This window comes from Microtus ochrogaster, chromosome 4 (assembly GCF_000317375.1).
Source record: "Microtus ochrogaster isolate Prairie Vole_2 chromosome 4, MicOch1.0, whole genome shotgun sequence".
NCBI classification, from domain to species: Eukaryota; Metazoa; Chordata; class Mammalia; order Rodentia; family Cricetidae; genus Microtus; species Microtus ochrogaster.
This window is the reverse complement of record NC_022011.1, coordinates 68112844-68123641: the sequence shown is the minus strand read 5'-3', so window position 1 is coordinate 68123641 and position 10798 is coordinate 68112844.

Below are 10798 nucleotides of genomic sequence, written 5' to 3'. Positions count from 1 at the left end.
CCCACGTGGTCCTGACTTCCTTGCTCATGTTCTCCCTCCTTCTGCTCCTCATTGGGACCTTGGGAGCTCAGTCCAGTGCTCCAGTCTGGATGGTTGGATAGGGGAGCGCGGAAGCACAGTTCTTACTTAAGGGAGCCACCTTAGGGTTGGCAAGAGACTTGAACCCAGAGTGGCTCCCAGGAGCCCAAGACGAGGTCCCCAGTTAATTCCTTGGGCAGCTGAGGATAGGGAACCTGAAATGACCCTATCCTATAGGAATACTGACGAATATCTTGCGTATCACCATAGAACCTTCATCTGGTGATGGATGGAGATAGAGACCGAGACTCTTCCTAGATTTTAAGAAACGCCTGTTTCTTAAATGAAAGAATCATAATTTATACTCATGCTCATAGATATGTGGTTGACTCAAAATAAAAAGTCCTAGGTTTGATGTAGGTCTCCAGAGTCTGGCTTCTAGGCCCTAAGTATGAGGTGTTTTTATTTATTTTATTTTTTAAATTTATTTTAGGATCCAGCAACATTTTGTATCTTGTAAATGTCTCATGATAATGTTCAGTCTATCAGTAAGGTGCCCACTCCTATCACAAAATACAAACCCAAGTAGTCTCTGTCCACTCCCATACCATTACTTTCTAGTATCCAGTAAGTAGATGCCCAATCACCATGAACAAAGCAAGAAGGAAAGTTCATTGCCTAGAGTAGGAAACAGGTAGCCAACATTTTCTAGGAAATAATACAAATGATCATTTTGTTCTTCTTTTCATGTGCTCTGCATTAGTTTTATTTTTTCATGTTATAAATTATAGTTTTATTTTGGAGCTTCAATTTTCTTTTAATTTCAATTCAATATTATTTATTTTATCAAAAGTTTTTTGTTTCAATATTTTATTACAATAAATAATTTATGTTCATGAATAATGTGGAAATTAAGTAGGAATGTAGGCACATTTTAAGAAGTCTTTAAATTTTTTCCAATCTATTTCATAAATTAATCTGTCATATTCATTTTTAAACTACTTTTATAAGACAATTTACAACTTCATACTTTGAACCAAAAAAAAAAAAAACACTCTGGAAGACTCAAGCATGCTTTTACCAGTGTTGTTTTAGAACTCTCCTATTCTAAAATCAGTCTTTCTGGACTGTTGAGACTCTCATTTATTAAATTTTATTTTTGAGCTATAATTACAACCCTTTCTTCTCTTTTCTTCCTCCAAGTTTTACTATATAGCCTCCTCCAGGTCTCTTGTTCTCCCTGAATGTTTTCTCTCTCCCATAACTGAGTCATTTTGTATACTTTGCTCATGTATTTGTCTTTCAATGTAATAATAGGATTTTGACTATTATTGAGTCATAATATGAGTCATTCTTGGATTGTGATGTTAGATCTTAGCTATCCACTAACTATCAATCCAGGTTGTATGCTGTATTCCAACAAATAACACATATGACTTTTAAAGACACCATCTGGGGTTGCAACTCATATCTTTATGAAAATAGCTATAGTACTTCAATGATGCTCAGAAACCTTAACCTAAATGACTTGTATGCATGCTTGCCAGAGCTGTCAGCAAGGATGAAATTTCCCTAGCAAGTAAAACCAAAGCTACAGGACTTTCGTGGGACACATGGTAACACTCTTTCTAAGAGAAAGACAGGTAATAAAGTTTGGAGAAGGAGTTACAAAGGACATGGCCATTTCTTCCAGGTAAACTTGCTTTGTAACAAGTCATTTTACACATTGTCTAGCTTGTTCGTTCCTGAGACACTAAGGAATCATTTATTCTTTCAATCTTTCCTCTGAATTTTTGATACCAGAGTAATAGCTCAACTAGCACTCTATCAGATCTAAAAATATCACAATTAAAATTAAAATTTTTTGTTATTCAACATGTATTTTTGAGGACTTTATGTTGTTTTTTCAAAGTTTTTTTGTCCTTTTAAGGTATTTACTAATGTGTATGAATGCTTCCCCTATGTATATATTCAAAACATCCACACTTTCTTCCCAACAAACACAGAAGAAGATGGCCCAGATCAGAATTATAGATTTTTTTGTGACTTTATATAACTAAAACTGAAACCTAGTACTCTAGACAAGCACCTAGTATTGAGCCATCTCTCAAGACCCGTCAAAGTTCTCCCTGTAATTTGAAAAAGTAACATGTTTGAAATGGTTTTTCTCTGTTGAGTGATGCCTGTTTTTACTTGAGTAAGTAGTTATATAAGTAGCATATATTTAGATAATTACTAAACAATAATGAATAAAGGTGATATTTATTTTAGTCCCGTATTGAGTAAAAAATTAGAAGTAGATGTAGTCTTAAGGATCTAATTACTATTTATCATTATAGCAGAGATATTCCAATGCTACTTTGAGGAGAGACTTTATTTTTTTCTGTACTGTGAGGATTTTAACATCTTCCCTTATATAATACTGATATGTTTTGTAGCATTTCAGAATCAGCACACTAATATAAAGAGACAAGGAATGTTTTCTGTTTTCAAATATAATTAAGTTATTCAGCCAAAATGTCTTAATATGTTTGTCTTCTAAACCTGAATAGAAATTATTGAGAATTATTGGAAATTGAGAAACCTCACGTTCCAGTACAAAATAAAATTTATTGTACAATATGAAAGGTTATTACAATAGCATGTCTTTAAACTATGTCTTCATTTTGTCACAACTATTCCATTTCTGTCTCTCTCTTCCTCCTCCCCATAATTTTCTACTTTACTAAATGACTGCAGTATAAGAAAAAAAAAACACAAAGGAGTCATCCATATGACAATGAACCTTGTCATTTCTTTTTTCTTGAAGTTTCAAGTTTATGCAAATATGGTTATTCCATTGATCCTTGTAATTCTGCCTTGAAATGTCTCCTTGGTGTGGCTTTTATTTGGTACTGTTTCTTGAGAGCATCTAGTCAGTTCTGTGACACAAATATTCCTTGACTGTTGTAACAATCACATTGCATTTAAAATTTGTTTTTTAAAGTTAATTATTGAACTAAACATATAATTATATCTTTTCCCATGTTACCCCCTCCCGAGTAGTCTTTCAAATCCTTGGCCTATTTTTCTTTTGCATTTCTTGTTGCCTTTAGTTCCGTGTCTAGGGCTGAGGCCCCACGACCCTTGAACTAGGACAGCACCTATAGACATGAAAGCATACCATAGTTTTGTCTTTGTGCCCAATTCCTGGTTAGGTGAAAATGCTTTGTTCTCTCTTGTTTCCTGAGTCATAAGACTTACTCTTACAGCACGTGACAACTATGAAGTACAAACCTAGTGAATGAAAATATTCTTATCCAAGAAATCTGAAAGAGGTTTTTTTTGAAATATTTTCTTGTTAGTTTTGGATTTTTTCATTTCATTTATGATTCCTATAATTATTCTTGTGCCCTAAAATTGTTATTGATCTGTAATCATTGAAATGTGAACACAGGAAGAAATGCCACCCTTTAAATTATCTGTATAACTCTTATCAATGTTTTGTGTATCATTAAGATTTTTAAAATTTCTTTATTATTATTATATTTTTCATTATTTGAAACATTTGCAAATTCAAATATATTTTAAAAACATTCTTTTCCTCCCTCAAGTTCCTTCAGATCTTCTGCCTCCCCTACCCCCAACTTTAAGCTATTTCTCAAAAAGAAACAAAAACACAATAACAAGAAAAAAGCCAAACCAAGAACACAAAATAAAACTACATCCCCAAAACAGCAACAAAAAGAGTAAACTATAAGAATATAAAACAGACACTATTACTACCACCACCAACAGTAACAAAATAACAGGAATTAACAATAGTTCATCACTAATATATATTAATATCAATAGACTCAATTAGCTAATAAGGAGACAGGTTAACAGAACTGATATGAAAGCAAAATCCATCCTACAGTTACATACAAGAAACGTACCTTGACATTAAAGATAGATATTGCCTCAAAGTAAAGGTTTGGAAAAGATGTTCCAAAAAAAAAAAAATGGTCCTAAGAAACAAGCTGGTATAGTGTAACTATCCTAACATTTAACAAAACAGTGTTCAAAGAAAGTTAATGAAAAGAGATGGAGAAGTGCATTACTTAATCATCAAAGAAAAATTCATCATGACCATGTCTGAATTCTAAATATCTATGGCCCAAATACAAGGGCACTCACATTTGTAAAAGAGACATTACCAAAGACTAAAGCTTAAATCACACATAAAGCCTTATACGTTAATAGTGGGAGATTTAAACATTCCACTCTGACAAATTGAGAGGTTTTTCAGATAGACTAAATAGAGAAAAAAATGGAACTAGTGACTCGGGTGGACCTAATAGATATCTACAGACTATTTCACCCAAACACCAAAGAATATATCTTCTCAGCACCTCTTGGAACCTTCTCCAAAAAAATGACCATACATTTTGTCTTTAAGCAAATCTCAACAGATTAAAAAACACAATGAAATAATCCCTTGTATCTTATTCAGTTACCATGGATTAAAACTTTGGGTTTACCAATACCGCAAATTACAGAAAGCCTGCAAACTTATGGAAACTGGGCACCTCTCAATCTTACCACTGAGTCAAAGAAGAGATAAAGAAAAAAATAAAGACATCTTAGAATTCAATGAAAATGAATATACAACACACTTCAACGTATAGGACATATTGATTAGTGTGCCAAGACAAAAGTTCATAGAATTAAGTGTCTTCATGAAGAATTTGTAGAGATCTCATACTAGGGACTTAATACACCTGAAAGCTCTAAAAACAAGACAAGGCAAACACACCCAAGAATAGTAGACAGCAGGAAATAATCAAACTCAGGGCTGAAATGAATATCATAGAAACAATATAAAAGTTCAAAGCATCAATGAAACAAAGAGGTGGTTCTTTGAGAAAGTCAGCTAGGTAGATAAACCCTAAACTAATTAAAAGGCAGAAAAGGAAACTGGGATGTAACAAGAGACACTAAGGATATTCAAGGAGTTGTTAGGCCATACTTTAAAGACTTGTACTCCAGAAAACTGGAAAACCTAAAAAATGGAAATTTTTTTATAGATACCACTTATCAAAGTTAGATCATATTTAAACAACTTAAATAGACCTATATCCCCCGAGAAAATAGAAGAAGTCATTAGAAGTATTTCAACAAGGTGGAGGTGGAGGAAAGCCCAGGGCCAAATGACTTTAGCACAGAATTCTACCATTCTTTTAAAGAAGAGCTAATACCATTAGTCTTTAAATTATCCCACAAAACAGAAACAGATAGAACATTGACAACCTCATTTAAATTACAGGTCAATTTTCCTCATGAACTTTGATTAAAAAAAAACTCATTCAATTACTTGCAAACTAAATTAAAGAACACATCAAAAATATCATCCACTATGATCAAGTGGACTTCATCTCAGAGATGCAGGGATGGTTCGACCTATGAAAATCTGCCAATGTAAAACAATATATATATATATATATATATATATATATATATATATATACAAACTGAAAAAACCAAACACTTTATCATCTCATTAGATTCTGAAAAAGGTTTTGACAAAATCACATACTCCTTCATGATAAAAGTCTTCAGGAGATCAGGGATACAAGGGACCTATTCAAACATAATAAAGGGAATATACAGAAAACCAATAGCAAACATCAAATTAATTGGAAAGAAACCTAAAACAGTTTCACTAAAATCAAGGACAAGACAAAGCTGTCCACTCCTTTTGTATCTATTCAATATAGTACTTTAAGTTCTAACAGGGAACTCCTACAGTTGATCAATACCTTCAATGAAGTGGTTGGATACAAAGTTAACTCAGAAAACAACCAGTAGCCCTCTTATATACAAAAAAATATATGTACTAAAAAAGAAATAATGGAAATAACACCCTTCACAATAGCCACAAATAACATAATTGCAATCTACAAATTGAAAAACCTTTATGATATGAGGAGTTTTTAAGTCATTAAGATGGAAATATCTCCCATTCTTATGGATTCATAGGATTAACATAGTAAAAGTAGCCATCTGACCAAACGCAATCTAGAGATTCAACAAAATCTCCATTGAAATTCCAGCACAATTCTTATAGCCATTGAAAGAACAGTATTCAACTTCATATGAAAAGAAAAAACAAACCAACACCAGGATAGCTAAAACAATCCTGTATCACAGTCCCTGGTTTCAAGCTGTACTACAGAAGAATAATAAAAAAAACATGATATTTGCATAAAAAGAGACAGACTGATTAATGGAACTTAATTGAAGATCCAGATATTAATTCACATGTCTATGGACACCTGATTTTTGATAAGGAAGACAGAAATGTACATCTTTAATAAATGGTGCTGTCTAGTTGGATGTCAGCATGTAGAAGAATGAAAATAGATCAGTAATTCCTATCACCTTGCACAAAACTGAAGTCCAAGTGGATCAAAGACCTCAATATAAAACTGGATAAACTGAACCTAATAGAAGAGATACTGGGGAATAGTCTTGAACACAATACCATTGGCACAAGAAACAATTTCCTGATAGATTATCAATGTAACAAGCACTAATATCAGCAATGTACAAGTAGGACACTTTGAAATTGAAAAGCCTTTGTAAGGCAAAGGACACTATTAAAACGATGAAACAGCAGACTTCAGAATCAGAAAAGATTTTCATCTAGTCCACATCTGGCAGAGGGTTGATATTCTAAATACATAAAAAAAAAACTCAAGAAACTAGGCATCAACAAACCAAATAGTTCAATTAAAAATGAAGTACAAATTTAAAAAGATAATTCTCAACAAAGGAATCTCAAGTGGCTGAGAATTACTTAAAGAAATACTCAACATCCTTAGATACCAGAGAAATGTAAATCAAAATAACTCTGAGATTCCATCTTATACCTGTCAGAATGGCTAAGATGACACACAAGTGATAGCTCAGGCTGGCAAGGGTGTGGAACAAGGGAAATACTGTTATTGTTGGAAGTACAAACTTGTAGAGTTATTTTGGAAATCAATATAGTGTTTTCTCAGAAAATTTGGGATAGGTCTACCACAAGACTCAGCAGTGAAACTCCTGAGCATGTACTCATATACCCAAAGGAAGCTCATCCATACCACAAGGACACTTGCTCAACTCTGTTCACAGCAGCGTAATTCATATTAGTCAGATACTGTAAACAACCTTGATTTCCGTCAGCCAAAGAATAGCTAAAGAAAACGTGACACATTTGCACAGTGAAGTATAACTTAGCTGTTAAAAAGAATGACATCAGGAAATTTACTGGCAAATAGAAATAGAAAAGATCATCTTGAGTGAGTTAATTTAGAATGAGAAAGAAATCTTGGTATGTACTTACTATAAGTGGATATTAGCCATAAATTCTGGTGGACAGGGGAAAGGGTCTGGATGTGGTGGATGGTAACAGGAGGGATCAGGTGGAGGAAGATGGAAGGAGAGAGTACTGGGAAAGACGATTGGAAGGCAGACCATCTCTGGGATGAGTTAGAAGCTTAGTTCAATGTAAACTCAGAGAAACCTCTGAAGGTGACCCTGTCTAATCCACCTAGCAACAGATACAGAGTCATTTCCTATAACCAGGCAAGACTTCCAGGGGAGGGATTGGGAGAACAAGCGAACCTCAAAATCTTTGACCTAAAATTTGTTCTGCCTTCAAGATGTGCTGGGGTAAAGGTAGTGCAGAAATTGTGGGAGTGGCCAACCAAACACAACTGACAAAAAAAAAGTCAATGAAATGATTCCTAATAATATTGTGCTATATATAGATTGCTGGCTAAACCAGTGGTCATCAACGAGGCTTCATCCAGCAATGGATGGAAACAGATTCAGAGACCCACAGGCAGAGCTTGAGAATCCTGTGGAAGAAGAGGCAGACGTATTGTAGTAGCCAGAGGGGTCTAGAACACCAGAAGAAAACCCACAGAATCAACTAACCTGGGCTCAAAGAGACCTAAACAACAGCCATAGAGTCTCAGTGGTTCTCAGCATTCCTTATACCCTTTAATAAAGTTCCTCAAGTTGTAACAACACCTAGTCACAAATTTATTTTCCTTGCTGCCCCGTAACTATAATTTGGCTACTATTTTAAATAATAATATAAGTAGTTTTTTGAGAAAGAAGTTTATCATTTGAGTTGTGACCCACAGATTAAAAAACATACACTTGAGGTGAACTAGAGGATGAGAGTTGTTGTCCTCAAAAAGAAAATATTAGAAAGTAGACACTTAAGGAAAGGCAGATGAGGAAACAAAGCAATATGGGACAAAGCTGTTTGTATTGACAACATTATAAGGAAGTTTATTTGATAATTCTGGCATTTTAGAGGGTGTGCATGGACATAAAGGGATTTTGCTTTGTTTTTCCTTTACAGTTATCACATAGGACTTATAAACTTTATTAAGATATGTTACATCATAAACATTGTTATTTGATGCATGTGTTTGATCAAGTCAGGGACATTCATCTTCTATCTCACCAAATTTTTACTTACTTCTGTATGGGAACCCTTAAAATACTTTCTATCTGTTCACATGTAATATAGAAAAAAAGTTACTTCATGTATGTAAGATCGTCTACTATCTCATCATCTCAATTTCTTTCTTTTGAATTGTAATTAGTTTTGAATTTAAAACCCTCACTAATCAAATTATATATTCTATATTATGGATAAAGCACTCAAGAAAGACTTTTTTTTGTCACAGTACATGTATTGCTAATTTCTTATACGTGACAACAAGAAACCTATTTCTGACCTACAATGCACACTCAAACTTAATTTTCAATTGGAACTATTGATTAAACTTTTTTCCTCATATTTAACTATGTGAGAAAATTATGTTAGTGAATATACTTCATTTTATTTGAGATCTGGATTCATAGTATTAGAAGGTATTCATTTGTCCTCAGTCTGAGCAGCCGGGAATCACTACTGCTGCTCCTAAGCGAGAATGCAGAACACATGCCCCATGTGCTAGCACTGTCTTCACTGCATTGTGACTTTCATCTGGGTGGTAGATGGAAATAGACTGTACTTGATGTCTTCTGTAAAGACCTCCAGAGACCTGAAGACTACAGGGATAGCCAGAAGTTCATTTTTCATTTTTCCCAAATACTATACTACATTATTAGTACAGGGCATAGAACCTAAAATAGAAGATGGGAATTTTACATAAATAACCCATTTATCACAATTATTTCTAATAGTGTCTCTTATAATTTTTGGTTAAAATATGTACAGTTGTAGGAAATAAAGTTAAAGAGCAGTTTCCCTTTTTCCCCCAAACATGTAAATATGACTTTTGTTATAAACTATGAATAAAAAAATGCACAGGTATAAAAGAAAAATAAAACACACACCCAAATAAAATGAAATTAACTTTTCTCCAGACTAAAGCTCTACAATATCCACTGTGGTGATAGAAAGAAAACATCAGAATGTGAATTTGTTACTTCAGGGGGTAAAGCCCAAGGCAGAAATGCTTAGAACCATAGATAGTTCTGAACTCTGTCTAGGTAAACTTTTCACAAATGCACACTTTAAAGTATGAATACTTTATTATATAATAATGAATCACACCCCGAGTGGAATGAAATTGTTGCTAAAGGAAGTAATGCAGGAGATAATGAAGACTTATGCAAGCAGCAACAGTGAGCCTTCTAAAAACCATCCCCCAAGTAATACATTATACGTAACTGGATTTTTTTTAAATCTGCCCATAACCTTCAATCTCATTTCTGTGGTACCAAACTTATGGACCGGGTAATAAACACTTATCAGGAATAGAAATGAGAGAAACACCTAGTCTAGTAGGACATTCTAGACACATGAAACATTTCAGGAAGCCAGAGCCCATTGGATAGAATTAAGCTGGTGCATCACTTACATATATAAACTGACATGTGAGGGACAATATGTTGTGACAAACACACTAATGAAAAATTCTGCTTAATAATTCTCTATCTTATTTCCTGCAGAATTCAATAAAATAAAAACATTCTACCTATATATTCTATTCACTGGCAACTGACTTTCACTGACCTTCACTTTAGAAACCTTTTAGGGAAATGACTTCCAAATGATACTTAAAAGTATGATGTAATATGACATAAGATTTCATTAGAGTTAAAAAACATATAAATTAATTGGAAATATCAAATGAGCACATTAAAATATATCTAGGATATTAAATGTTAGATGTTTCTTGATCTGCTAATTTATAAGTAAGGACATTTCTCGTGGGGATAGTGTGATATCAGAAGTTTAAAAACAATGAGCTTATGAAATAAAGGGCTGCAATGTAAGTCATCATGAAAACTTTGAAGAAAATTTCTCCCTTAAGGAAGAGAGGAAAAATGTGGAAAGTGGCAGGGGATGAGGTGGCAAAATTAATTTGGGATTAAGAATAAACTGCTTTGGCCTGTGGCAGGGCAGAATAGAGCTAGGCAGGAAAACTAAACCGAATACAAGGAGAAAGAAGGCAGAGTCTGAATACGCCAGGTAGCTGCTAAAGGAAAAAGACACCGGAGCCTTGCTGATGGGCCACAGTCTCATAATGATACATGGATTAATAGAAATGGGTAGATCTGAGATATAAGAGCTAGCTAGGGATAAGCCTAAGCTATTGGCCAAGCAGTGTTGCAACTAAAAGAGAAAAAAAAAAGATCATTGCTGTACAATTATGAGGATCTAGTGTGGATCCCAGCATATCCGTGTCAACACAATCATCTCACATATGGCTATAATCTGTTGAGGGGGACTGCTCTCTCG